The 25,940-nt window shown below is 54.2% G+C and overlaps 1 protein-coding gene across 3 annotated transcripts in view; it reads left to right on the top strand.

The window, feature by feature from the left end:
• Positions 1-5,795: 5,795 nt before the first annotated feature.
• The window catches only part of SLC2A9 (solute carrier family 2 member 9), a 73,161-nt gene continuing 53,016 nt past the window's right edge, over positions 5,796-25,940 (top strand). The window contains exons 1-2 of one of the 3 annotated variants that reach the window (XM_053672374.1): positions 5,796-5,968; positions 14,385-14,479. The gene's annotated coding sequence lies outside the window, so the exon portion shown is untranslated. Of the gene's footprint in view, positions 5,969-14,384; positions 14,480-16,509; positions 16,564-25,940 lie in introns of those variants that run through there. The other 2 variants (XM_053672375.1, XM_037126808.2) reach the window with 2 other exon arrangements.

Raw genomic sequence — 25,940 nt, forward strand, 5'->3', positions numbered from 1 at the left:
TGTGGAGCATAACTCAAACCCAGCCCCAGCGCAGCCCGAGTGCGGAACATTCCAGAGGCAGAGCCTCAAAAGCACACAGACCGCTCCCGTGGCTCCTGCCATCTGTCGACGGAGGTGGGCTCTCCCAGGCCCACCTGCAGGCGGAGGCCGCGCGGGGAGGGGAGGGCACACCTGCAGCTCAGTGAGGCCCGGGCTCAGTGTGGCCTGTGTCACGTGGTCCCGGAGCGTGAGCCACGCCCCATGGTCACCTCCAGAAAGCCTCAGAGCAGACGGGCACACGTGTGACCGTGTGTTTCACTGTTAGTTTTTGTGCTTGGTTTGAAGAATGGAACCGTGAGGGGTTTTTTTTCTTTTTAATGTGTCTTAACTGTTGCTCGTCATTGTTTACAAGCTACTGGGTTGCGGGCACTGTCTCCAGGGTGTTTGAGCCCCTGTTAGCCAGACTGAGGTGTCCTGTCCCCATTTTACCGTCACCCTTTGGTGTTTTTCTGTCTTACCCCTCCTGTCCCCAAGAGCAGAGGTTAATTTAAAGGTAAAGAAGCCACTGTAACCTGTCATTTTCACCTTTTCGTTTTCAGTGCAGAAATTAAAAGTAAGTATAAAGCACGGTGATCTGGAGTTTTCTTGCGTGTGTCGGAATCACTGGTCGGTGCCGGCGGAGAGCAGCCCCCCGCACTTGGGAACACACTTTGAGCGCTTTACAGGATCAGACCGAGATGATTAAATATCTTTTCTCTTTACTGGGGATGGCTGACTGGTGGGGCACCTGGGGGCTGGGCGTGTGGTCCAGGAGACATTCGGGCACTGGGGTGGTGAGGTCTGCCTTTCCATGCGAGAGGCCCTGGGGAAGGGCCCGAGACTCCTGGGTCTTGTTCCCATGCCAGCAGCCACCAAATCCCTGCGTCACCTGGGCCGCCTCGCCTCAGCCTTTGTGATCTCTTCCGTCGGTCCACCGAGATTTGTCGATTGGTACAGTTGGAGCCTTTCCTGACAGTCACGTGGGTGTAGAGAGAGTGGGCAGAGCGCTGCGATGTCTGTATCTGAGGGGGAGGATGATGGCGCGGCTCATCAGACTGCGAGGAGGGCAGGGGATGCTCCGGGGAAGCCCTGAGACAGGCTGGCCCACAATAAACGGAATGAGCCATTATCCCACTTACATTAGTGCATTATACTACATTGTAGTGTAAGAGGCTATTGGCAAATTACACGTGCACGTGACAGCTACCACTGTGGTGGAGGATACCGTGACTACCCACCTAGCAGTGACACGCCACAAATGGTGGTCCCAACAGGAGCCGGGTGGGGGGAACTGGAGGAAAATCAGGGTAGGCCCCCTGGAGCAGGCAGCCCTCCAGGCTGGAGAGGCAAAGCGGACTTGGGTTGTACCAGCCTGGAACATACCCAAGGCCAGGTCCACTGTCACCCGGGGTTCTTTCAGAGACTCCTTCCTTCTGTGGGGGTGAACAGTTGCAACCTGATGTTCTGATATAAAAACCTGTATTTTCCACAAAGTCTTGGACTTCTGTGAGTGCAGTTTTCTGACCGACCCCCCTGGCTGCCACTTCCTCACATCAGGCTCCGACCCCTCAGCCCCAGTGGTGATGGGTGGGATGACCCTCTGCTGTGGCAGCTGCCTCTTGCACGTGGTTGGGCTGTGCCCATGTCTTCTGCACATTTCAGTGCCAGGAGTACCTGCTGCCCCATGGTGACCGCCAGAAGTATCCCCAGGCACTGGCAGTTCAGACCAGAGGGCCCTTTTATTTGGATGGTGGCGGGGGGGGGGGGGCTGTGCTGGAAGAAGGTTACAACTGAGATCCTTCCAGCATTGTTCTCTTGAGTAAAGATGAGTTACCTGCCTTTTTCATATGATTCAACAAAGCCCACTCCAATCATTTATTCACTCGTATTCATCGATTCTCTATGAACCAGACACCCCAGTCCGCTTGGGGTCTGTGCTGCCCTTGGAGAGGAGATAGGCGGGACATGTTTCCTGGCGTCCGTTGAGTACTGGGGAAGCACCTAGCCAGGGATTCCGTCCATCCAACACAGTCGGGTTGTGCAGAGCAAGCTGGGGAAGCTGAGTGACGGAGCCTGGGGTGGGTGGGGTGGGGGGGTGACAGCCCCCCTTTCAGGGTTCTAGAGCTCCTCGAGGTAACCCCGCCTCCCTCCACGTGGGAGGCCGCCTCCTATTTCCCAGGCCCTGCCGAGGGCCAGTTGCTGAGGCACCAGTTGCTGAGGTGCCCGTTGTAGTGCTCACCTGACAACAGCAGAAGTTGTAGTACTCACCTGAAAACAGCAGAGAGCAGCGGGCAGCCAGGCTGGGCGGTGCGGCTGGGTGGAGGCCGAACCAGGGGCCTGGACGCACTGGGAGCTGGAAGGGTGACTGGCTGCTGCCAGCCTGCACAGCAGGGCGGCAGAGGTGAGCAGGGCGAGTGCCTGGGGGATGATGCTGGGGCATTGGCAGTGTGGGCAGTGGTATGTTATCTATTGGGCAGTTACAATATTACAAAAAACCTGGCAGCTTAAAAAAATGCATGGTTATGTCTCCTGGTTTCTGTGGCTCAGGACTCTGGGCCGCTTGGCTGTGTCCTGTGCATGGTGAGGGTCAAGGCTGGAGGCTCAGCCGGGGCAGGCTGTGTCCCTGACTGCGTCACGTGGCTGCAGGCAGCACGCAGGACGGAGGGCCTTGGGCCGGACTCGGGGCCCTGTCCCCCAGGAGCTCCCGGCAGGGCACGTTGCAGGTGCTCCACGCTTACACGAGGTCGCTGCACATGTGCAATCACGTGCAGCCCTCCCCTTCACTGTATTCTCTGTGTCCAGAAGCAGGTCACGGGCTCTGCCCACACAGCACAGGAAAGCCAGGTCCTGGGGCCTCCTGAACAGTGTGCCAAGGTAGTTACACGGGTGTTTATTCAATTATCTGTTAGTGTGTGTGTGTGTGTGTGTGTAAAGATCAGATTACATATAAATTATAATTACATAACATGTAAATGTTTTTGTAAAATATGATAGCTACATAAATGTATAATATTGTACAGTATATAACTAATATTATAGAATAAATGTAAACATTTCTGTAGAATAGTTATAGAACATATAATACAAATATGTGTTTACATGATACAGGGCCCGACCTTTTTTATTACAAAATCATAAGCATGTAACTCTGTAACATAACAATGTCACACTTAAGCACGCCCTATGACATTATAGGTGACATGTTCACATTAAAACTGTAACATTACACCCATGTTATTACCCTACCCACCACACTCAAGCAGCTTACTTCTGCTGGACCCTGGATCTATATGTTTTATAGATATTTAAAAACCTATGGTATGTTTCACCATTAAAAAATTTTAAACCATGAAGCCATTTTTTTTCCTTTTGGATAAATTAGCTTGATGATGGATGTGCCCAGGTGCCGCCCAGTGGAAAGGCTCTCGCTGCCCGCGGCGGTGGAGGCGGTGGAGTCCGTGATGAGTGCTGCGCCCGACTCGGAGCCCGGGAGCACCGCCTGACTTCTCAGGTATTGGAAGTGACTCGGAAGTCACTGTGTGTATTACACACTGAACTTTTTGAAAGTGTTTAGAAATCACTTCAACGCCTGATCTTGATTTGAAAAACGGAAGGACTCATTTAAACCTATAACCGCTTTGCAAAGAATCCGCGTTTTTGTAGCGCCTGCCACGTGCGCCCTGCGTCCCTGCAATGGCCACGTCCTCCGTGAAGCTTGCGGGCCACGCCCCCACACCGCACTTCCGGTGCCAAGTGCGGTCCCAGGAGTTGCGTGCGCATCTGCGCGTTGTGAACGAGTTCTTCACTCTCAAACACGACTTCCACTGGCTGGCTCTTCTCTAGGCACGTGACTGAGTTTGGGACACGGGCCAAGTCTTTCCTAAACTCCCAGACTAATTCTTAGCCATGTATTTTCATTGAGGTTGTCCAGGTGCACAACGGTGACATCTGGACACGGGCATTGGGGGCTTCCTCCCTCCCTGCGGCCATAACTCTGGCTTTGTCTTCAGGAAGCAAGGTACTGAAAAAGCTTTAACCTTCCCCGGCATCTGGCAAATCCCAGGCTGTCGGCATCCGCCTGGGGCAAGTCTCTTAACTCGTCTGGGCCTCCGCTTTTTTATTTCGAGCCCGGAGCTGGCACAGACTGTTGCTCATCGGGTCGTGGTGAAGAGGAAATAATGCCTGCTTTTAGCACCGTGTCTGTCTCACGGCTCAATGAGGAGGAGGTGAAGCAGAGTTGTTATTAGCGTTTGATGGGAACCAGAAACGACAGGGCAGGGGCACCAGGTGGTTCATTCCGTGTGGGCGGTGGGAACAGGCACGTGTTCACATGTGACATGTGCTGTGTCACCTCCCTCCCGTGCTGGGTGCTTTCCAAGTGTTTTCTGTTCACCCCGCTCCGCAGGCTGAGGGAGGCAGAGGCAGCCCCAACACCCCACAACTTACTGGAAGGGAGGCGGGGCTCCAGCCCAGTCCGCCCCCTGCGAGGCCTGGGCTCATCACGCTGGTCAGTCCTCAGCCTGGAGGCTCTCAACCCAGCGGCAGGGGAGGACTCCCCAAGGGTCTCTGACAGTGCCTCAGTGCCTGAGCCCACCTCACACCAAATGGAGCTGCCTCTTCAAGGGTGTCTGTGACACCCATATCTCTTCAAGGTCATTGTTATGACCAGGGCAGAGAGCCACTGCGGGTGGCATCGGCAGCATGGACCTTTCAGACAACAACCACAGAAGCCAGGCCTCACCTCCTCCTCGTCATCATACATTCGTTGTCACTGCCCGTGGTGATTCACTGTATGTGTCAGCTTGGCTGGGCACGGTTCCATAGGTATTTGCTCGAACATTATTCTGGGCGTTTTGGCAGAGGTGTTTTGTGGATGCGATCAACATTTAAATCTGTGCGCTTCGAGTAAAGCAGATTGCCTTCCCTAATGTGGGTGGGCCTCGTCTAATCAGTTGATGTCCAGAACAGAAAAACAACTAGCTTTCCTGAATCAAGAAGGAATTCCCCTGCAGACAGCCTTTGGACTCACTGCGCCTCTGCCCTGGGTCTTAGGCCTGCGGCCCTGCCCTGCATATTTTGGGACTTGTGTCACCATGAATTATGTGAGCCAACTCCTTAAAATAAATCTCTTTTTATACATTCACACATCCTATGAGTTCCATTCTTCTGGAGATCCCTAATACAAAGCCATGGTCAAAACCAGCCCCTTGTTGGATGCGGCTGCATATAAAGCATCCGACTCTCGTTCTTCTGTCCATGACCAGAGAGTGGGTGGCCATGAGCACAGGACTCTCAGGCCAGGGGAGGCCAGTCCAGATCACCAGTTCCAACCACAGCAGAGTCACAGGGATGGAGATACAGCTGCCTGAGGTTAGTCCACAGCCAGGGACAGGACTCTGTGGAATGAGGACAGTGGCATGGGGAGGGAGGTGTGCCCCACTAGGGGACCGTTGGCCGTTCTGGGGACATTTTTGGTTGTCGGGATAGGGTGAGGGAGGAGTGGTGGGCTGGCCGCTGGCACCCAGCGGGTAGAGCCCGGGATGCTGCAGCCAGCCCCCAATGCACAGGACGGACAGCGCCCAGCACCAGGAGCAGCCGGCCAGAAATGTAACAGAGCCAAGGCAGACAGACCCTGGGTTTGGAGGGGGAAACACTTAGTCACTCAGGAAATTAAGGTCTCACCCCTTGGCAGAAGGAGGGTTGCGCTGAAATCAGGAAGTCAAATCAGGAAGTTGCCTAACAGGGCAACAGGGAATAGGCTTGAAGGACTGGAAAAACTGGCTGGGGGAAATGTGACCGAAAAGGCCAGGGAGCTTCGAGGAATCCTGAGAAGCCAGCCAGTCAGCCCCGGAGGTAGGACCAGGAGGAGCCCAGCCCTCGCGCGTGCGGCTTGGACTACGCTCCTCACCCGGGAGTCCTGGCTCCGAGTCTTAGCGTGGGACCAGAGGAGGTGAGTAGCTGTCCTGCTTTTGTGGCCTGCAGCTGTAGTTTTTAGTTCTGGGAGCAATCTGATAGGCTCGGTGGGGAAGCTGGGAGAGCCGAGGTCCGGACTGCTCTCTGACTGGTCATCTTTGGTGCAGTCTTTCCCAAGTCGTCGTTTAAGACCTGATAACTCTGCTTCTGGGTATGGGAGCTGCACGCACCTTCCCACAGGCGGTGAGGGCAGAGGGGACAGAGGATGTGAATCGGTGCATCCCTGCTGCATTGCAGGGCTGCTGAAGGCCGTCCAGGTCTCCGACCTCCTGTCACGCTCTGCGTCAGCCGTCAGTGTTCCTTGCCTGCCAGTCCAGCGAAGCTGGCACCGTCTTCCCGTCTGTTTTACAACTGAGCAAACGGAAGCTTGTGAGGTTAAGTTACTTGGTCAAGGCCATGCTGCTTCGAACGGCAAGACTTGGAGTCCAACACCCCTCCTTCCAGGCCCCTCCGGCCATGTGTGTGTCCACTAGACCACCCCCTTCACGATGAGAAATGAGAGGGGGGAGCGTGGAAAGTCCTTCTCCCATCACTACTGACTGTCCTTCCGTCTTGTATTTCTTCCTCCTTCCTTTCTAGAGAAAAGCCGCAGAAAGGTCGGCTTTTCTGTTACGAAAACAGAGGTCAGCAGGTGTGGGGGGAGGACTCAGTTAGACCTTCTAGAATTCTGACTGTTAGTTAAGGATCTTAACTAAGCCCCCGTGGGGCTGCTTGTAACAAACATTCTTACTAGAAAAATGACACCTGACGTAAGTTAAGCCCATGGGCCAGGCATTTGAAGGGTTTTTCGTGTTGATGTTAGTTCATCCTCACAGCAACCCTGTGAAGCAAGCAGGATGTTTATGGCCTCAGTGGAGAGAGAGAAAACCAGAGGTGGAGTAGCCTGCCCAAGGCCAGCAGCTGGAGCAGGAGCCCGGCTGGGCAGGTCTGGGAGGCCGCGAAGTGAGGCCGCCCGCTCAGCTGAGCCCCTGCTCTGCTCCCTGCGACCCACGTTCTGGATGCGTCATCGAACTGCTCTTGGCTGCGGTTTTCTCATTGTAAAATGTGGGTGAAAACTGTGTTCCCCCCACTCAGGGCTGTTGGAGGGGTAACATCTGTAATCAATAATTTATCGCCATCAAAGTTTCCTAATTGCTGGATTGTGCCTCTGCTCCCGTTAGGGATTCCGTTAAGTGCCCCTGAATGAGCCTGGGGTGCTGGGTGTGGTTCACGGCCCTGTGGGAAAGCCAGAGGGTCGGGAAGGAGGGTATGTTGGCTGGGGATTGGTGTGAGGAGTGACGGGGTTGGGGGGCGGGGGAGGAAGGGCATGGGTGCTGCATTTCAAGAGGAAAGAAGAGAGTATGGACTAAGACCCTGGCCCCAGCCGACTGATCAGGGGCCTGGAAAACCGAGCCCAGGCCTTTTCCTACCTCCACCTGGACCAATCCCCCACCCCCAGTTCACAGGTATGAGGTCAGGTGAACTCTCTGTCTTCGGTTAGGCGAGAATCTCCTCATACTGCCACCTTCCGTATGCCCTGTCTCGAGTTTTCCATAACTGCACCTAAACATCCATGCAAGCGCTCCGTGTCTGATTCGCCCCCTGGCACCCAGCCACTTTGGAGTCCCCTGGGAGCGTCAGCCTGCACAGACTGAGCAGAGAGGCCCCTGCCCTGCTTTAGAGGACACGGGTGCAGCTCTTGGCTCTTTGGCTGGTCAGGAAATTTGAAGCTAATTAGATTGGATCCGTAAACTATGCAGCCTGTTTTCAAACTGTGCAAGACCTCCTGCAATTAGGCGTGGCCGGGCAGCTGTTACCCAGACACGATGGATGACCAAGTAGTTATGATGCTGATTAAAGCTTAGCTTCTCTGATAGTCTTGAAGCTTTATTCCTTTTTCTAATCTGAGCAGAAAGCAGGAGTTAATGACAGGGGCAAGCGTGGGAAAACCAGGCAGCTTGTGCAAATGCCCTTGACCCCCTCCACCAGTCCTCTGGGAATTCCCTTCTTAGCAGACGATACCGACTGGTACCTTCTCAGAGTCCTGTCACCCTGCAGTCTGACCTACTGGAAGGGGCGCCTGCCAGTTCTCTGCCCCCGACATGGGGCACAGTAGCTGGAGTTGAATTCCATCCAAGTAACTTTCTAATGCTACAGGAATCAGCCTTTGGGAGCCTTCTAAGGCTCAGTGTGCAAATCTGTAAAACAGGCCTGATAATGACCTCCTGCCTCAGGGTGCTGTGGCAGGTCGCAAGATCACATGTGAAGTGGCCCGAGAGGGTCTAGTGCGTGTGACAGACTCTGAGAGGAAGTCTGTGTCTTTCTCGACGTGGACCCGAAAGACCGGGAGGGTCTTCCCAGCCAGTCGGGGGTGTTTCAGAGCACGGAACCCCGGACGGTTCCTAGCTGTTCGTGGCTGAGCCTGCTGATTTCACTTTTTGTGCCTGCATGTTAATGTCTATTCAGTTTCATGCACATCATTGCTTAAAATTGTCCACAGAGCTTTAAAAACGATCCAGCCCAGACAGGAGCCTGGCTTTGGGAGCATGAATCAACAGCCAGGCGGAGCTCCGCTGGCTTCAGGCAAAGCGAGGTAAAAAATATAAATAACTCGAAGTTATTTATAGAAGTGACGTATGGCTAGCGGCGAGTTGAGGCTGAAGTGTGGGAGCACTGGAAAGCCCAGTGGTTTGTCTGAAGGCTGCGGATCAGCATGGGCAGGGGTAGGGTGGGCTCAGCATGTGCTAAGTTTCAGCTGCCCCGCCCCATCCCAGACCCAGCACACCAGCATCCCAGGGGGTGGGCCTGGGAGGCGCCTGTTCTCATCGGCCTCCCTGGCCCTGGCCTTAGGCAGGGCAGTAACGAGCCACCCATTTACAAAGGTCAAGACCACGCTCTGGAGGGAGACACTCTGCCGTCAGCCGGGCAGTGGAGACCGGGAGGATGCCGGCCAGCCGGTGCCAGGCAGGGGCACTTTGACACGTGGGAGGTGCTGAGCCAGTGGCCACCCAAGGCAGCGAGGGGCACAGAGCTGCAGTTCTGGGCACACCAGGGCTCCTTGTGAACTCTGTGCTCGATGCAGAAGTTGAGGCTTCTCTGAGCATGTCCAGCCTGGTTCCCTGGGACAGGAAGGAAGGAGTCAGAGAGGCCAGACGAACGCCCAGTCCAGCAATGTGGTTTGAGGGTGCGTCTGGCAGAAGACGCAGCTTTGTGCTCAGGCAGATTGCAAGACAGTGAGTAGTTCCCACACCTAGAGCCTCCAGTATTTGCTGCCCAGAAGGCCCTGCTGAGACCGTCTGAAAACCCCACACCTGCGCGTTCCCCGTGGTGCCCACAGCCTCGTCGCAGTAGGTGCTTGGTGACCACAGAGAGCTTGCAGGGGGAAGAAAACCTCCGTCCATCGAGGGACGCCCTTGGCCAGAGTCTGTGCGTAAAAGCGGCAGGGTGGTCTGGCAGCTGGCAAGCCACTCACCCTCTCAGGCTCAGTGTATCCATTTCGCAAACAGATTCTTTCAGGGTGATTAAGGGGGATGAATGCCGGAGTTTTATGTGAGCGTCTAAAAATAACAAGCGGCTGTTACTGGACACACTTAATCCGTGTACATTTCCACCTTTGCTTGGGAACCGAAGTCCAGCGCAGCCACGTAACCCCGCTGACTCATTGCAGCGGCTTCTCTTCAACGCCTTTCGGTGATCCTTGCCATTCAGTCCACCCAGTGTACTCTGTGGTCTTTCTTGCCTAGCAGGACAGGAGGTCAAAGCTGGGAATGGGCGTCAGGCATGTTAGGGTGGTTAGTGATGTGGGCTGTGAAGGAATTCACAAAGAGAAGAAAGTGTAAAGAATAAAGTTTTTACTCTCTCTCCAAGAAAGGACAGGGGCATGGTGTGGAGGGATACGCCAGCATTGGGGTTGGGGGTGGGGAGGGGTGCTTTGAGCTTTTATTGGATTATAATTGGAATAAAAGGGGCGGTTGCCATTGTGTGGCCCGGGCTGTCGGAGCACTCTGCCAGGAGGCCGCAGGCTGTTCCTGGGTCTTCTGCCACCTGTGGCTGTAGGGAGTGTTTTGTTCTCTTCTTGTTTCCCAGTAATTTCCAGTCCTGGGGACATAAACTCAGAAGAGTAAGATGGCCGTCATGTCTGACAAGGTCACAGGACGGCTCAGCCAAAGGCACCACAATAGCAACTGGGGCTGGCGTTATCCTTTCAAGGGGGTGACCTCTGCTCTTTCTGGCGTCTCTTCCCAGGGTCCTGCCTGTAGACGCCCCCTGGCTGGGGTGGTGGTGGCTTTGACCTTTCCCAGCCACCTAGCCTCGAAGGCGGTACTGGCCAAGGCTGTGTCACAGGTTGTTGTTGGAACCGGATGAGATCATGTGACCTCAAGTGGAACACAATAAACAATGTCTTTACATTGACAATGGCCGTGTATTTACCTAAGTGCTGACTGACAGACAAATGGAGAGACTGACTGATGGACTGGCTTTGGAAACTGCAGGTGGGAGAGCCTCGCTGTCGCGGGACAAGTGGGAGGAGTCCTGGGCGGAGAACCAGGGCACCTGGCCCGGTTGTGACTCACTCAGGACTCAGAGCGTGACCGGGAGTTACCTGTCCACCCTTCGGTCTTCTCATTGTAAGTGTGAAGCGTGGCCTCATCCACCCCACAGAATTCCCGGGACGATTATTTCTGATAATAAATGTGACAGAGTTTTGTAAATGGTAGAGCTCGACAAAAAACGTTATTGGTTCCCGGTATTAGGTAATTTGCACGGCTTGCTGATTTTCCACGACAGCCCGTGAGACGGGCCTGGGGAGCCACATCTCTGGGCCCAGAAGGCGCAGAACACGTGCCCCACCAGCGCCAGCTCCGGCTCTGCCCGCAGACGCCTCTCTGAGCACCGCAGCTGCACCCCTGTAAAGATCGCCCGCATGTGGGAAGTTCCCGGGGGCAGCCAGGAGCCGGCCACTCGGAGACACGATGCCCTCAGAGGCACACGCCACCTGTACCCCGAGTGACTGCCACGCTCGTCCCCTCCTCCACGCTGTGGTTTCCTTGTCGTGACTTATTTCTTCCCTTCCTTTTTAAAAATTATTTATGTATTTGTTAGAAAGAAGGGAAGGGAGGGAGAAAGGGAGGGAGAGAAACATCGACGTCAGAGAGAAACATCAGCTGGTTGCCTCTCTTGTGCACCCTGACTGGGGACTGAACCCGCCACCCAGGCATGCGCCCTGACTGGGAATCTGCCGCTGTCCGGCCACAGCGGGTCAAGGGGTCCCACAGGTGAGGGTAGGCGTCGGCGCTGGGTAACAGATGACAACACGCCTCAAAGGACAGTGAAGCTCTGTTCCGTTTATTGCAAGTACAAGCAGGTTTTTATATTTTCATTTTAGGTAGTGACTAACATTTGCAGGTGTATAGCATGATCAGTTAAGCAGAAAAAAATCAATACAAAGGTAACCAGGAAAAGTACAAGAATTTCCATAGTTTCAATTATATTATACAAAAATTGTTTTGACCAGGAGAACCATTAATCAGACAATTTGAAATAACTCTGTGTACAGAGTTTGAATATTTTATTGTTTATTAAAGGTCTAAAATTTGGCATGGGGCAAAAGGTACGTTAGACCGAGCAGAGGTTAGGAAATTTATTATAAGGCCTTTGTGATGTCTTAGCTATTTATCTTTCTGTCCAAAATGTTTCTGTATGTTCTGTGGACTCTAACTCCTTGGTAATCGTATCTACGTGTTTGTATCTAACAAGCTTCTCCTGTTTCTATGTCTACTAAATTCTAATTAATATATATTCCTGTTCGAGGTAAAGGAGGGGCTGCTACTCCAACAACTTTTAGACATTCAGGGGCTATTTCATTAGAGGGAACTTTGTTCTCTGGTCAGAAATTATTTTGTACAACTTCATTGGAATTATGCGAATCAATGAACCTGAAATATAAATGTCTAACAATTCCACCACCTTTCGATTACCCAAACAAACACATAACTTGTTTTTCTTATTTCTGGCACACTATGGCAGTCCTGGTCGCCTTAAGTTGCTCAAACCAGGGTAATTTGTACAACTTGACATGTTTTCCCTTATGGTTAATGATTATATCGCCCTGGCTGTCGTACTCCCCTGTACAAGGGAGAGGGGAGTCTGTGGGGATTTTTCCATCCTTTCAGGCAGTTCCGTGGGGAATACTAATGTTTTCCCCTGAACTGTTCCCTCCTCTTGGGTGATTTTCACAGGAATAAGTAAGTACAGTACAATGTCCATACTCAGTAGCAAGAGTAAAATAATGAAAATAAAACAGCCAATTGTTAACCCATTTTGGATGCCACGTTCTCTTCTGGGGAGACGAATTCTTTGAACTCGAGTCCTCCATGCCCGGACTTTGTCAGACAACACGGTTGGAAGAGGACGTGGCAGGAATTGAACTGAAGAACTTTTAGTTTGAGGGATGACGCCCAGCTCAGCTGAGCCATGCCAGTCAGGGCGATTTCTGACAATATTAGTCCTGTTTTATTGGTTTTCCTCAGCTCTTCCCAGAATTAGGTGGGCCGCAATGATTCAACACAGGGGGCGGCAAAGTAGGTGTGCCGTTGTTTGTGTGGGAAGTAACACAGCAATGAATATACAATGTCACAGCAATAAACTCCGTTTTGTGTGCTCACAAGTGTAAACCTACTTTTGCCCACCCTGTGTGTCCATGCGGGTAACAGACAAGCCTGGGATGAGGCCACAGGTTGAACTGTGACTTCCCAGAAGGCGATGTGACACCCTCATGCCCACTGTCTTTGGAGGTGAACCAATGTAGAAATCGGGTCATTGCAGATGTAATTAGTTAAGATAAAGTCACACTGGAGAGGGTGTGCCCTGGGACACTCAGGCCACATGATGATCGGAGCCACAAGCCAAGGAGTGCCAGCCGCTCCTGGAAGCCAAGGGAAAGGCAGGGAGCAGGCCCACACCTGCGGCCCTGAAGGGAGGACGGCCCTGCCTCGGACGTCCAGCCTCCAGACTGGGAGAAAATACATTTCTGTTCTTTGAAGCCCCCTGGTTTGCAACACTTCACTTTGAGGCCCTAGGAAATTTCAGGTGCAGCAGGGAAGCAAGGCGAGGACCCTGGCTGCAGCCCCGCCCAGCGACGCACTCCTGTGCGTACTGCCTCGTGGCAAATCCCCGAACCTCACCTTTCCTGTGTGCAAGAAGGGGGTGGGGCTGTGTGGGACCAGCATTCGCCAGTTTTGCTAATAACTAGAATTGCCGGGACCCATTCAAATTGTAGTTTATCAGACCTTTTCTCTAGATTTTCAGAATCACTGGCTCCGGACAGGGGCCAGAGACACATTTTTGAGAAACTGTCCGGGTGTGGCCGTGAACAGACCCTTGCCGTTGCTGCCCTCTCTGGCATTCTAGGTTTCTCCGGGGTCCAGCGCTGCCCCCTGAGCCCACACACTCTGTGCGAGCCTGCCTGTGTGGTCGGCGTGGTACCCGCCCCACAAGCAGAGAACACACCCAGGACCACAGAATCACGCCTGTATCTCTGACACGTTGCTGGGAAGGTGGCCAGTGCTTAGGAATCGTGCGTCGAACAAGGAGGCAAATTGTCTTTATGTACAAACATCCTGCTCTGGGACCGGCGTCCAGGACATGCAAGCCGTCCTTCTGGAGGTCTCAGATTGCCCCCTGCTGTGAGGGGGGCCCAGGGGGCCCCCCACTCCCCTCCATGCCCTTTCGGAGGAATACGTACCTAATGCAGAGGCAATGTACCTAATGCAGAGGCAATGTAAGTCACTTGATCCTGTGAGGGGGGTTCTGTGATGTTCCCCATTTTACAGAGAGGGGAGAGACTGAGATTCGGAGAGCTGAGGGGACTTGCTCAAGGTCCCAGAGCAGTGGTGGAGCCAGAGTTTGAACCCAGGGGCGTTGAACAGTATCTTAGCCTCTCCGTCATCTCATTAGCCCACCTCTCAGAGCAAGTTCATTGCCAGCAGGATCCAGTCTGAGCAACTGGACCGATCCCGCCTTTTGTCCCATTTACCTCTCCGGACAGATCGCCCATCACAGTCCTCGTCACAGTCCTCGTCACGCTCCTCACCCTGCACTCCGGCTGCTCCTCACCCCGCTGGTCCTCCTGCTGCAGGGGAGTCAGGAGCCCTTTCCTGGTTCCCACAGACGCCTGCGTCTTCCACGACTGTGACCCCAGCCCCGCCGTCCACAAGGCTTAGCTTCTCCCACCCTCCCAGTCTTTGCTCAGATGCCCCCCTTCCAGGGAGGCCTTCCAGAACCATCTTTCTAAAACCTGCCGTCTCCCCAGCTCCGCCACCACCCTAGTCCCCCCTCCCCATCGTCACGGTTTTTCCCACAGCACCTGTCACCTTCGAATGCACCGTGTCATTGACTCACGTGTCTTGTTATAGGATCTGTCCTGCCCCCGGGAATGGAAGCTCCATGAGGATGGGCATCGCTGCCTGGGACAGCGCCTGGCCTGGCGCCGGGCTGCACCTCAGTCAAGGTGTGTTGAGTGAATGGAGGGACATGGGCCACATGGTCACAGCCCTCTGTTGTGCGTCTCTCCTCCTCCTGGCACCGTGAGCTGCTCCCAGGAGGGACTCTGTCGGATTCATTTCTGTGTCTCCAGCCACTCACCAAGGGCCTGATTCTTAGTAAGCCCTTGGGAAGCCTTTGTTGAATAAATAAACCAATAAGTGAATGGATGGATGGATGGATGGATGGATGGATGGATGGACGGATGGATGGATGGATGGACAGGTGGACCAGTAAATGGGTGGATAGATGAACAGGTAGATAGATGATGGATGGATGGATGGATGGATGGATGGATGGATGGATAGTTAGGTGGATGGATGGATGGACAGGTGGACAAATGGATGGGTGGGTAGATGAATGGGTGGATAGATGATGGATGGATGATGAATGGATGGGTGGATTTCTTTCCCAGAGGAGAGATTGCTTGGCAAAACGCAGCAAATGGGTGTCCCCATGGCCTCGCCTGTGGCTGCTGGGATGTTCGAGCCCCAGGAACTGATCAGGACTGTAAAAGTTGAACCCCAGGAACAAACCCAGCTGGCCGGGGCAAAACAAGGAGGCAATGGTGGTGCAGCCCTGACTCTGCCCCTGCCTTGCTCTGCCCCTTTGCCCCTTGCCTTCCCCAGATCTCTGAGAATCTGCCCTCTGCGCCCCGTTGTTCAGAGAAGACCCCTGCCTGGCACCCCGTCCCCAGCAGCTGCTTCTCAGGAAACAGCAGGAAAGAGGCAGCAGCTCCCACGGCTTCTCGGGCCAGCAGCACTTGGATTTGCTATTCTGTTTCTTTGTCCCTTGGCCTGACCCCAGCTTTGACAGACCCCAAAATGTAACTGCCCACCTCGGAAGGCTAAGGTACTGCGGGTCTCTCCACTTAAAAGAGTTGTCACACCACTGTGACAACTAGCTGGCTGGAAGTGGGGCGACTGAAGGAGTCCTGAAGAGCCAGTGCTCGTGCAGGGCTCCTGCTTAGCCAGGAAGGTCCCGTCCTGCTGGAGAAACAGCTAGGCTGTGCCTGTCCTCAGTGCAGGGGCATGAGTCCTGGAGACCGTCCCCGGGCAGGGCAGGAGTCTTTGCTGCCTCATCTGGGCAGAGCATAAGCCTGAACTCTCTGTGCACAACCTCAGCTGGGAAGGTGGGGCTGATAGCAGTGGCTCCAAGGTCAAGGGGATCTCAGAGATGTCATCCATCTGGCTGGGAGGAAGGTCCTGTCATCTAGGTCCTGAAGGTAACAGCCAGTACAGGCAACAGACTCAGTCAGGACTCGGCTGATCACACAGTCCAAAGGGACCTACAGAATCTGTTCATATTTTTTAAAAATTTTTTCTGATGTCATGACAGTGTAGGTGTAGGTGGTGGTGGCAGCAGTGGTGGCACGTGTGTGCGTGAGGGGCAGGGCAGAGGCGGGGAGAGGAGGCAGGAGGCCACGTCACAGCTCAGTCTCAGGCACAAGAGCCACTTTTGATGAAAAGTGGCCGGATTCTGGGTAGGTCACCGGGTGAAATGAGGCTGCCGCTGCCTGCCAGGGAGAGCCCATGGAGGAGCAGGTTTGTGGGGGTGGGAGAGGGTCTAATGACATGCAGGGGGTCGGCAGCATACAGACGGGATCTGGGATCGGAGACCCTGTACAGCGAGTGCAGGGCGAATCTGGAAGGAGGCCAGGGAAAGGGAAGAGAACTGAGCAGGGGCTGGGTGAAGCGCCCTGGTGAGCCTGCCCAGGTCTAAGGAGGACCAGGCTGACCTGCGTCTGGTCCCCGGCCTTGCTTTCGACGTCTACACCACATGATTCCCCCTGGGGAATCACAGGGTCATCGGGACCCTGTCGGGATGGCCGAAGGCTTCTGGACTCCTGTGTGTCCACTCAGGTCAAGCCGAACCAGAGACCAGGAGGCCAAGTGTAAATATTTATATCGGACCTGCTGAATTTCATGAATGATTGACTTACCGATGTTAAAAATAGGTCCAACTCACAAGTCTCTGCCAGGGGCTGGGTATTGTGTTCACACGTGATTATTGGTCCTCACGCAGGGATGCGGCGTCACACTTGGGACGCAGGTAAGGACGCTGAGCTGAGAGAGGTCAACTGCGTTGCTCAAGGTCACACAGCGGGGTGGTGGCAGAGTCAGGGACAGAAGCTGGACCAAGGCTGGTGCCGCCGTACCCTTCCTGCTTCGCCCAAACCGATGAGCGCGGAGGAGAGGCTGCACCACTGCACTTTTTCAGAAACGCTGAAATTGTGAGTCAACTTTGAAATGCTAACTTGTCCGAGGCCTGGGTCCGACCATGAGCCACCTGCGGAGGGTTTGTGCAGTTGAGGCCATGGCCCCGGCGGGACTCCAGTGAGACCCTAAAGGGGACCAGCCGAGCTCAAAATCGGCAGGGTCTCTTCAACCTTTGCACACTTTTAGAAGTTCTCCATCCTTGTGTCTAAATATCATAGAAAACACTTCAGCACTTTTGCCATTTTTCGTTTGAAAATGCTTTTAGCCGCAAAATAGGACTGCTTGTTTTCTGTGCTTCATTTTTATGAGTGTGGTAGTTACACGTTGACTTTTTTTAAATCGAAGGAGGCACAGCCCCGGGGGCAGTGGCACCAGCCATCTCTGAAGGCTCCCGTGACCAGAAACTCATTCACTGTCTCACTTTTTAAATGACCGAGATTCTAAGGGGACCTCCAGGGATGCGTTGAGTTCGCTGATTCTTCTCATCATCAGGAACTGGTTCTTCCACCCGAGTTGTCCAGCCCACGTCGGGACCGACCCAGGACAAAATGGCCGGGCCCCAGGGGCTTTCTGGTCGACCTTCCAGACCAGGGGTGTGGGCGTGGAGAGGTATGAATGGTGCACCTGGAAGGAGCCAGATAAATGGGCCAGTTGGATTCCTGGTTACAACGGCTTCAGACACGCCCTGGCTGGAGAACGAGTTCAGTGGGTGGGGAGGGAGGAAGCTCAGGGTTGAATCAGAAGAGGAACTATGCCTCCCGGTTCTGAAAATACCCAGAAAACGTGGGAGGTGAGCGGCAAGAGGACAGCCTGGTTAGCAGGCCCCTGACCCGCCTCTGCCTGGAGGATGCTTCCCCAAAGGCACCTGCTTCTCCGTGTCAGACTCTGAGTGCAGCATCGGCAGGGCCACCCACCTTGTGACCCAGGCAGGACCTTCGTGACCTGCTTAAGTCACACAGGGGGTTGGCAGCACAGCCAGAATTGGAGTCCAGGCCGGGGATGCCCAAGGTGTGTGAGGGGAATGAGCAAGGAGGAGGAGGGTCTGAATCAAGTTGGGATCTGATTCCAGAAAAGCCCCGGAGGTGTTAAGCAGGGTGAGTCACGTGGTTTTGCCATAGGAAGTCATGCTAGATGCCACTGGATGGAACCATCAGGGCAGTGGGAGGTGAGCAGGGACCTCTGTCAGGAGGCTGTGGCAGGCAGTCTCCCAGGGGACAGATGATGTCATCGGCCCAGATGCAATGGAGAGCAGACTCGATGGGGGTTTTGGTGGCATGGCCAGGCACCAGGAGGGAGTCCAGAGGAAAGGAGGAATCTTTGATGTCTAGGCTGAGAGACTGGGTGGTTGGTAGCGGGGGCGAAGGCTGGGACAGGATGTCGGAAGCTCCGTTTGGGTGGGACCCGCTGTGTTTGCGACACTCCTCAGCCAGGTGAGGGCGCTGACGGGAAGGGCAGTGCAGGACCCTGGGTCTCAGGGGAGGGGTCTGAGTGGGGGGGTTGGGGGGGGAGGACAGATCTGGCAGTGCGGCACTGGTGTCAAGGCCACAAGTCTGGTGAGGTCCCTCATGGAAGGAGAGTGGTAGCCCGGAGAGGAGGGCCGTGGGCTGAGTCCCAGACGCTCCCCTACGGAGGTTCCGGGGGAGCAGCGCAGTGGGCTAAGGAGTGGTCAGGGAGGTGGGGAGGAAACCAGGCCAGTCTGCTGGCTGCTAAGGATGCTTCTAGAAGAACCCAGAAGAAAAAGGAGTGGTCATCTCATCAAGCTGCCGGGAGGTCAGGGGGACTGACCTTTGGATCACTGACGTGCTAGAGAGAGCGGCCTGAGTGGTGTGGTGCGTGGACCCCTGGGCCGGAGCTGAAGGGAGAGCGGAGGTGCTGCGTGCAGACAGCCGATTCTCTCGGGGACAGTTTCACTGCAGCCAAGAGCATGGGGAAGGGGTGATTGCGGGAGGCCACAGGGTCACCCTGAGTGCTGCTGTTTTTTAAATTGAGGTAAAATTCACTAACCAGCAAATCAACCGTTTTAAAGGGAACCCTTCAGTGGCCTGTAGCACGTTCCCAGTGCTGCATAGCCACTGCCCCTGTCTAGTTACAGAACATCGTCATCTCCCCCGAAGCAAACCCCTTACCTGTTAAGTAGTTGCTCCCACCTGCACCCTCCCCCAGCCCCCGGCACCCACTCACCTGCTTTCTGCCTCTATGGTTTTGCCTGCTCTGAACTTTTCACTTAAATGGAATTACATAAAGCTCTCGACCTTTGGTGTCTGGCTTTTTTTCACTTAGCACAATGGCGTCAAGGTCCCTTCGTGTTGTAACATGCGTCAGAACGTCGTTAGTTCATGGGGCTGAATAATACTCACTGCGTGGATAAACCACAGGTGTTTATCACTAGTTCACGGGCCTTTGGAGCGTTCCCTCCGTTCACTCCTGAGAAGAGCGCCTCCGTGAGCAGTCGAGCACAAGGTTTTGATTCCAGGTCCCCGGGTACCCGCCTCGGACTGGAAGTGCTGGGTCGTGTGGTAATTCTGCGCTTAATTTTTGAGAGACCACCAAACTCTTTCCACAGTGGCTAAACCAGTTCGCATTCCCACTAACTCGTACGAGGCTTCCAATTTCTCCACATCCTTGCTTCTGTAGTTGTTTTTTAAATTGGTGCTATTAAGAAACTTTTGTACCTAGCCAGGAGATGAGATGGAGAAATTGATGATGATGAACAGCAATGAGATGGCGGCGGGGGGAGACAGATCCTTGAGAAGGTGGGAGGGATGAGACCACCAGACCCACGATGGGGAGGCCCTCCGCAGTGAGAAGTCGGGGTGCTGGGCAGCCAAAGCCAGAAGAGAAGGTGCCTTTGACGTCAAGGCCCCGCCCGAGGCTCAGTCTGCCCGGCTTGTCCCCCGGTGACAGCACCCTCACAGAGCAGCAGTGAGTGCGGGGTCGGACAGGCCGAGTGGGGCTCTTACTTCAAACCGGAATTCTCATTCACAAGCCGTGGTGCTTTGGGCTAGTGGGGAGACCCCTAGAACCCAGGCGTGCTCAGCCATAGGACGGAGAGAACGAAACGTCAACAGCTGACCTATAGGAGTCAGCCAGTGCCCCACACATAGTAGGTGCTTATCTACACAGTTCCCTTAGAGTGGCTCATCCTTCTCACTAGCTTCTGAACCGCCCAACTGAAGCAACACGTTTACCCCTCTCAGTATCTAGCACGGTGCTGGCCACCTACTAGGTGCTCCATAAACACCCAAAAAAGAATGAAAGTACACAGATAAAAATAATGATCGAAAAAGAGATTTCCTGGTAATAACAGTAATGGTGAGTATTTACCATTGTTTGCTACCCGGCAGGCAGTTCCGAGGGCAGAGTCTCACTTGACCTGCACAACCTGACCTGGGACGCGCACGCCCTTGCCTTGCTCTGCAGAGTGGCCCCATCTGGCGTCACGCGGCTGCGGGGGGCGGTCTGACGTTGAATCCCAGGCTCTTCGTCATCATCTTGTGCTGTCTGTCCACATGCTGCTAAGCCAATGGTTGAATAAACCTGGTATCACAGAGTGACTCGTAGCTAAAAATGTAACTGAGTTGCACACGAGGGCCAATAAGCCGAGGGACAAGGTGTTGGGACAAGGAAAGCACTTTATTCGGAATGCCAGCAAGCCGAGCAGGTTAGCCTCTGAAAGAGCCACCTTAGGAAAGTACAGCCCTGGCCAGCGTGGCTCAGTGGGTTGAGCATCGCCCCACAGAGGGAAGGTCACTGGTTCGATGCTCAGTTGGGGCACATGCCTGGTTGTGGGTCTGGTCCCAGAGAGGCAGCTGGTTGATGTATCTCTCACACATCAGTATTTCTCTCCCTCATTTTCTCCTTCCCCTCCCTGCAAAGAAAGAAAGAGAGAGAGAGAGAAAGAGAGAGAGAAAAGAAAAGAAAGAAAGAAAGAAAGAAAGAAAGAAAGAGAGAGGGAGGGAGGGAGAAAGGAGGGAGGAAAGGAAACAAACAGACCCTGGCCAGGTGGCTCAGTTAGTTGGAGCATTATCCCGTCGTCCTGTGCACCAAAAGGTTGTGGGTCGAGTCCCTGGTTGGGGCTCATATGGGAGGCAGCCAATCGATGTTTTTCTCTCTCTCCCACTCCTTTCTCTCTAAATCAATAAACCTACTTTTAAAATTTTCAAAAAGAAAGTACAGAATTCAGGCTTTCTTAATGCAAGCGAAGGGGGGAAATGGGAGGGGCTGAGGTCAGGAAGTGACAGACAACAAGAGACACGTAGGTGCCAGCAAAGATAGAGCAGGTGACCTTTGTTCTCGGCCAACACATTCCAGTCACTGGTTTTGGTCGCGGTGTTCCTACACGTCTTCCACAAACACTTGTTTTGGTACGCGCTTCCTTTTCTCCTCCGGGGAGGCAGTTCTGAGGAAGGAGCTAGGGTTTTTTGTTTGTTTGTTTCTTTCTTTGTTTTGTTTTGTTTGTGTACTTATTAAGCAGCAAGCAGAATTTCTCTCTTTAATGCTTTACTGTATCTACATTCAGGGCTAGGCAGCTACACAGAAGCTAGGAAACGAGGCAGGTTTAAGACGCAGTCGGAGAGGCCAGGCCGTGCTCGGGGTGCTGATAAGACTTTGAGAGGTGGGGAGAGGGGGCGGGGTGCCAGCTGGTCCGTGTGAAAAGCCTGGAGAGCAATGCCACTGCTCGGAGTTGACCTCCAACTTGGTGTGTTTGCATTTCCTAAGCACAACCAAAACCACCTGGGCACAGAAACGTCATCTTTCTACTGTGCACTTGTCCAACATCAGAGGGCGGTTGATAAGGACATCTTGGGGAGACCCGTACCTGGCACCCGCTGGTCTGACATCAAGGTTCAGGGGAAACAGGGTTAGTGCTGAGAAGGCTGCCCGGCTGCTCAGTCGATGGTCAGGGAGCCCGATGGACTCTTCCGTGTCCCCAAACATGGCCCGTCTTCCAGGGCCTGAGGATGTGCAGAAGCCAGACACAGCGCTCTTCTCCCAGAGTGGGGGACTCCCAGCCACCCACCTTTCTTGGCTCCACCCCAGGGCCATCCTTCACTCCCCATGCCTTCACCTCTCTCCTGGTGCCCTTGGCTGAACTTGGACTTGCCCCGGCTACACAGGCACATTCGGGGTCCCTTCCATCTTCTCTGCCACTCCAGGCCCCTGTTTCTCCCGGGGTTCTGAAGGGGCAGTGGGACTGGCCTGTGTGCATCGCTTTCGACTACAGTGATGAGACACGACTTCATGTGTTTCTCCACGGGCTGATTTTGCTCCTGCATCGACAGGGTAGCAAGAACTAGCCCCTCATCCTGGTCCTTTGGGCCGAGGGCTCGATGAGCCTGCATTCATCTGTGTCCTGTTTTATGAGCTTGCATGTCATTTCACCTGACCCTCACCACAGCCCGGGCAGGTGGGCCCCAGGCTGGGCACAGCCTCGTGTTAGCAAGAAGGGGTCCGAACCCCAGGAAGGTCAACTTCTCTGTCAGCAGGGGCTTTGCAGGGGATACCTCTGCCTTCAACTCCTGGTCCGGAATTTGCTGACCCGAACTGGGCATGTTTGTTAACATGCTGAGCATGGCATGACGAGCAATCACTTATTGCTCGTCAAGATAGGCATCGTAGAGTGTTTATAGGGACGGCTGTCCTGGAGGCCACGTAAGCACTGAGGGTGTTTTACAATTTCCCGGGTTTATATCTGATTTTATTAGAAGCCGATCTCTCTGCGAAGCACGTTCCGTGTCTTCCTTTGTCGGGGACAGGTGAGGGGAGCTCCCGGAAACAGGTGAGCCAGGCTCGCAGACTGGGCTCGGCTTCGGGATGGTTTCGAGAATCTCCGACAACTCCTACAGCAGGAACAAGGGACTTGAAAACCGAGGGGATTTAAAATCAACTTGGCAAAGAGGGAGTGGGAAAATGCACAGAAAGGGCTTAGCGTGGTGTCTCACAGATGTCAGCTTGAAAACGACATCGATCGTGAGCAATGACAGCTGTTCTTCCACGGGCTGGTGGCCGGGTCCGGGAACCTTGTTCCTCCCTCCCTCCCTCCCTCCCTCCCTCCCTCCCTCCCTCCCTCCCTCCCTTCCTTCTCTCTCTCTCTCTCCTGCTCTGTTTTTCACATTCCTTTCCAATATTTTGATTTAGGCTTATCTGTCAAACTCAGCAGAGACTTAGTCCTAAAAATTAAGTCACATTCAAGCATTAATCAGACAGGGAACTCAGGGGCCAGGGAGCTGGTGGCATCACCCGCTCAGAGCTGGCAGCCAACAGCTCTGGAACCACAGGGCTTTGCTCAGGACAGAGCTCCGGGCCCTCGGGGACGTGGCCTCCAGCTGGCGCACCAGCACTGGGAGAACAAGGCCCTTCCCTTGCCGTCCACCGACCGCCCTGCTGCACTGTGCTGGTGTGAGTAGAGCCTGTGCTCTGCCTTCATCCCATCACCTGACACAGGCCAATTAACAAGGGTCTGACTTCAAATTGTCGGACCCGAGCTCTGGGGCGGGCTGGGCGGGTAAAGTCACTTCGAACTTGCTTTATTTCTAACCCAGCAGCTGTGGCGTCAGACATATGGTGCCCATGATGGTTGTATTATTGGGAGAAGCAGCAAGAGAAGAAGCAGAGGTTGTTCCCCTAGTATTTAACCCCAGCGACAGCCTAGGTGGTGGCCAATCGAATTGTCGGGAGCAGAGGCCCTGATTGGGAAGGTGGGCACCCAGGGGGCTCAAAACGTGGGCAGTCACCAGTGAGAGCCACAGTGCTTGTACCTGTTAGGCCTGGCCTGGCCTCACGGGCAGATGCAGGCACGGTATTCGGTCTGAACAGCAGTGATGTTAGAACTGTTGCTGGGGACCAAAGACAGGAACCTAGTGTTTGTAGAACCTCGTTCACAGAGCTTGTATTTATGTTGTGTTGTGTTGTGTTATGTTATGTTGTGTTATGTTGTGTTGTGTTATGTTATGTTATGTTATGTTATGTTATGTTATGTTATGCTGTGTTGTGTTATGTTACTTTTCTATTTGAACCTTAGAGAATAATTTAGAGGCAGTGTAGGGTTGGTTCTCTAGTCAATCATAAAATAGTTTCCCCTCCTTTTTTCTTAACTGGTTCTAAGACATCATCTGTTCTATGCAAACAAGAAGTGCCCAATCTGTGCTCCATAGAGGCCATGGGCTGGGAATCTGGTGACAATGACAATAGTTTGTGATCGCTTAGCCTCAACTCGTTTAACCCTCACAATAGCCCTATGAGGCAGACCCTGGTACTATCCCCCACGAGACCTAAAGAAGCAGAGAGGTTAAGTAACTTTCCCCAAGCCACGCAGCTAGTGAGCAGTAGAGCTGGGAGTTGACCCCTGGCTCCACACTGCCTCGGCTTTGCGCCACGTGGGCAGGCAGCTCCCCCCCCACCCCCAACGCGACCCAACATCTCAGGGATGGTGAGGCCATTCTCAGCTCTGAGCTGGTCTCTGCAGGGCGAGGTGCACAGTCTGAGACCTGGACCGCACACGGCTCCCCTGGGAAGTGGGTCCTCATGGACTTAGCCACCTCGTCCTTTTCTTTGCTGGCCTGGGAACGGGAGTTCAGAGGTGACCGTGACCCCAAAGGAAGCACAGCCCACCACCCACACATCCTCCCGGTGCCCAGCACATTCCCCTTTGGGAACATGTTTTCTGGGGAGAAAGCACCAGCCTGCCCCCAGCCTGGCCAAGGGCACACCTCTCATCCGAGGGTCAGTTCTGTGAGTTCCTTATGTATTAGGGGTATTTTTGTCTTGCCGTCGCTAACACCTCACACTCCCAGGAGACTGAGTTCCTCAGTCTCCACTGTTCCTCCACTGAGTTCCTCCGCCGTTCCCCCCCACCCCCTGCTGTTCCCAGGGTGGAGGTCCAAAGGACCCTCTCTGCCCACACTCTCCCAGGTGGCCTGGCCCGGCCCCCACCCCGCCCCGCTCCGGCCCAGACCCGGCCCCAGCGCCGCTCTCGTTTCCGGCTGCCCCCGTGATATTTGCACTTGATGCCACACAAACACCTCGAGCTCACTTTTTAGACAGAACCCTTCATTTTCTGCCATCACCACACCTGTAACTTTCTGCATGTCCCCTCCCATCACCTGAGTGAGGGGTACCAGTAATCGGACACCAAGGTCCCTCTCGCAAGGCTTGCTGTCTCAGTTACCCTCATCTGACATGAGCGAATGGTGACCACCTTCCACCGGCTGACCAGGAAACAGAACTCAGACACCTGCAGGGCCACCAGGAGGCGTAACTCCAGGGGGGCATTTACAGTGCCGTCTGGGCGAATGGCCTTCCCTGGGGTTATGTGGCGGCAGCCACTCACAGAAGGTCCAATGGGAAGGCAGCCCCTGGATGGGGGTGCCCTCTGCCCTCCCTCCCACCCCAGCCCACCCAGTCTGTTCCCTGGGCTGCTCTTGGGCCAGGCCAATACCAGACTGTGTGCACACAGGGCTCGGTCAGCTGCGGTCCCAGGGCGAGGGGCGTGTCCGTCAGGGTCTCCAGAAGAACAGAACCAAAGGGACCTGTATCTGTGTGTGAGATGTGGTGATACGTATGGGGAGGGACAGACATGGAGATGGATGGACCTGGAGGCAGAGACGGAGAGGAGGAGAGGGAGGGGCAGCGGTGGAAAGAGAGGGACACGGACTCTGAGGAGCCGGCCCTCCTCTTGTACAGCGAGAAGGACCGGGCGGGTTTCCCCACGACCTGAGACGAGCTCGGATGGGAGGTTCTGAGTGCCGTGTGCATTTTCACCCAAGGGATGTGCCATGATTTACTTAAACTTTGCTCCGAGATATTTTTTGCCCGTCGTGAATACCATTTTTTCTAACATGAAAAAACGCTTCAATGGTCATTTCTGGCTGCAGTCTTGGTGCACATTTTTTACTGTTTTAGGATAAATTTCTATAAATGGCCTAGTTGGCCGAAGGGCCTACATAGTTTTGTGGCTCTAGAAACATATTTCCCAGCCCCAGGAGCACTGCACGGTCTTTCACGTCTGTCATGCCAGGGACTCGGAGGACATTTCTGGGGGCTGCTTCCAATTTGACAGGGGAGGGTGGCACTTTGTTTTCCTGGTCACAGCTTTTATTCTCCCATCCTGGGGACAGAAAGTCTAGGGTTCACAAGGGTTCAGTGCGCCCTACTGTAAGAATCGCCGTCTGTAGGAGAATGTTCTGGGAGGGGCCTGTTCTAGAAAACATG

The sequence above is a fragment of the Artibeus jamaicensis genome, unplaced genomic scaffold, assembly GCF_021234435.1.
Source record: "Artibeus jamaicensis isolate MK-2021 breed Jamaican fruit bat unplaced genomic scaffold, CSHL_Jam_final contig_76, whole genome shotgun sequence".
Classification (NCBI taxonomy): domain Eukaryota; kingdom Metazoa; phylum Chordata; class Mammalia; order Chiroptera; family Phyllostomidae; genus Artibeus; species Artibeus jamaicensis.